The sequence below is a fragment of the Propithecus coquereli genome, unplaced genomic scaffold (assembly GCF_000956105.1).
Source record: "Propithecus coquereli isolate 6110/MARCELLA unplaced genomic scaffold, Pcoq_1.0 Scaffold835, whole genome shotgun sequence".
NCBI lineage: Eukaryota > Metazoa > Chordata > Mammalia > Primates > Indriidae > Propithecus > Propithecus coquereli.
This window is the reverse complement of record NW_012154563.1, coordinates 117,266-120,742: the sequence shown is the minus strand read 5'-3', so window position 1 is coordinate 120,742 and position 3,477 is coordinate 117,266.

Here is a 3,477-nt window from a genome sequence, read left to right as displayed (position 1 = left end):
CCTCATCAATGTAATCAAACAATAGAAATCTAATTGCATAAAATATAAAATATGCAAATATTTAAAAAGGATACTAAACAATGTTTTCTAGGATAAAGTGGGCTCAATTTACATTAACTTCAGATAAAATCACAATACGGTCAATCTTCCTTTTAAATATATACATATAAAATTTACAATTTCCAAATATTTTATTGTTACTCCCACTTCCCAATTTAGTTAAATGAAATAATATAAAGTATGACCAAAGATATATTCTTACGAATGCTCATTAGATTGTTACATGTAATGCCACCACATTTAAAACAACCAAATATTTTTAAATATGTAAATAGAGTTAAGCGATTATATCATAGTTGTCAAATAGAATACTTTATGTTTCCATTCAATAATACCTTTCTAAGAATATATAATAACCTTGGAATATGTTTGAATTAAGTATAAAAGAAGAAGGTAAAATATATAATAATGCCCATTCTTTTCTAATCTTCTTTTTTAAAATTTTTGAGTGGTTGTACATTTATATAAAAGTTTAGGAGAAAATGCAGAGAGTTCCTATACATCATCCATCAAGTTTTCACTATATGGATCTCCCCTAAGTATCTCATTTCAAGGAATCTCATATGTAAACTATATAGAAACTTCCCCTACAATATTCTGTTATGTGTGATACTATGAGGGATAGAGAATGGAGGGAGCCATATTTCTAACTGTTGCTGTGGGAATTAAGAGGAAAGTATAATGAGCCTAGATGAGCCTAGAATAATCTCTGTGGTAAGGAGTTAGAGATGGAGAAATCACTATGAATTCAAATTTAGCTTAATAAAGATACAGATGACTTTATATAGAAATATTTATAGATATGTGCACGTATACAGACTAGCACACACATGCATCTCCTCACACGGTCAGCCGAGGCGGCCTAGGAGTAACGACAGCTCGATAGCAATGAGCACATCCAGTATCCAGACCTTAGTTTCAAATATCATTTTCCAATAAAAGGGAACCAAGTATCCCTGTATCCTTGGTGAAACTGCTGATTACAGGACTGGGGGAGGAAACACACAACATAATTCGTAGTGCCAGAAAGTGAGGAAATGCTTAAAATAAAATCTAAATTCACGGGGTTATATTAAAGGAACACAGAAGTCAACTGAAAGAGCTCCCGATGTCCAAGACAAGAATAATGCGAGCAAAACAATAATGATGATGATGATGATGTATTGGATTACAGCCCAAATTATAAACTAAATATATAAGAAATCATAATGAGATAAGGGAATGATCTGATAAATAAACGTATTGAGGTGATAAAACAAATCTAGATAATTTATGTGGGTACCCCATCTTCAGGGAGGTGGACTATAACTACCCCGTTCCTAAATGTAAGGTGCACGTAGTCAGTTCATTCAGAGTACGGTATGAAAAGGGACAACGAAGAGAGTAACTATCCAGGAGTAAAACCCAACACTGCCTCAACCAGGTGATTGAAGTCAACATCAACGTTAATAATGTTGTTAGTATGCACCTTTGATATAATGTGATGAAGATGGCACTTTAGCTCTGTGACTTCCTCCCCCAAACCCATAACCCTAGTATTATCATCAAAGCAAAACAAAAGAAAATGAAAAGGAAAAAAAAAGAAACAAATTCTACTTCAGGAACATTCTGCAAAATATCTAAGCAGTGCTCTCAAAATTGCTGAAGTCATCAAAAGAAAGAAAGTCTGAGGAACTGTCATAGCCAGGAAGAATCTAAGGAGACATGACAGCTAAATATAATACCCTGCCTTGGTTCCTGGAATGGAAAAAAAATAATTAAAAACTTAAATGTGGTATATGTATACCATGGAATCCTACTCAACTACAAAAAACAATGGTGATCTAGCATCTCTTATATTATCCTGGATAGAGCTTGAGCCCATCCTTCGAAGTGAGATATCACAAGAATGGAAAAACAAGCACCACATGTACTCGCCATCAAATTGGTGCTAACTGATCAACACTAAGGTGCTCACATGGTAGTAATATTCACTGGGTGGCGGTCAGGTTGGGGGGTGGGTCGTGGGAGTGGGTAAACTCACAACTGATGAATGCAGAGTGCACTGTATAGGGGAAGGGCACGCTTGTAGTCCTGGCTTGGGCGAGGCTAAGGCATTATATGTAACCAAAATATTTGTACCCCCATAATATTGTGAAACAATAATAATAAACTAAAATACTTTAATAATGTATGGATTTAAGTAAATAATAATGCATCAACATCGTTTCATTCATTTTTAACAAATGACCTGACCCGTGTTAATATAAGAAGTTTATAGTGGGGGAAACTAGATATAGAGTATATGAGAACCCTCAATACTACCTTCACAATTTTTCTGCAAATCTAAAACTGTTCTAAAATTAAAAATTAATTTTTTTAAATTCCATGTGCTTTACCTATTCCTGCCAGCCCCAGATCTGCTTATGTTTGTACAGTTTTGTCTTTTCCAAATGTCATATAGAGTCATACAGAAGGTAGCTTTTGCAGAGTAGCAATATACATTTAAAATTCATCCATGGGTTTGCATGGCTTGACAGAGCATTCCTTTTGAACACTGAATAGTACTCCATTGTATTATTTTGCTTATTCATTTGTTGAAGACCATCTAGTTTGCTTCTAGTTTGGAGTAGTTATGTATAGAGCTGATATAAATACTTCTGTGATTTTTATGTGTACATAAAATTTTAAAGCAGGTGGGTAAATACCTAGGGGTGTCATCACACCATCATGTGGTAAGACTAAATTTGTAAGAAACTGCCAAACTGTCTTCCAAAGTGGTTATACCACTTTGCATTCCCACCAGCAATGAATGAAAGTTATTGCTGCTCCATATCCTCTTCATTAATTAGTATTGCCACTTGTTTTGATTTTAGACATTCTAATAGGTGGTGTTGCATAGTTTGCACTTCCCAAATGAAAAACTGATGTTAAACATCTTTTTTTTTCCATTGGTGTGTATTCTTCGGTGAGTGTTTTGATCCTTTGCCCATTTTGAATTGGCTCATTTGTTTTGTCACTGATAGGTTTTAAATTTTTTTGTATCTTTGGAGATAAGTCTGTTATTAGATACAAATTTTGAAAGTATTTTATTTCAGACTGTGGTTTTATTCTCTTAACAGAACCTTTCCTGAAAAGACAATTTTCATTGTTTCCTTCATTGTACTATTTGTGTAGTATCTAAAAACTAATCACTAAAACCAAATATACACAGATTTTTCTCCTTTTTTTATAGAAGTTTATAGTTTTGCATCTTGCATTTAGAGCTATGATCTCTTTTCAAGTAATTTTTGTATAAGTTGTATGGCTTTGTCTATGTTAATTTTTTGCACATATACATCCAATTTATCAACCACCATTTCTTAAAAGGTTATTATTTATTGAATTTGCTTAGTGTATTTTTCAAATATTACTAATTGTGTAGTCCATTTTGGTTTC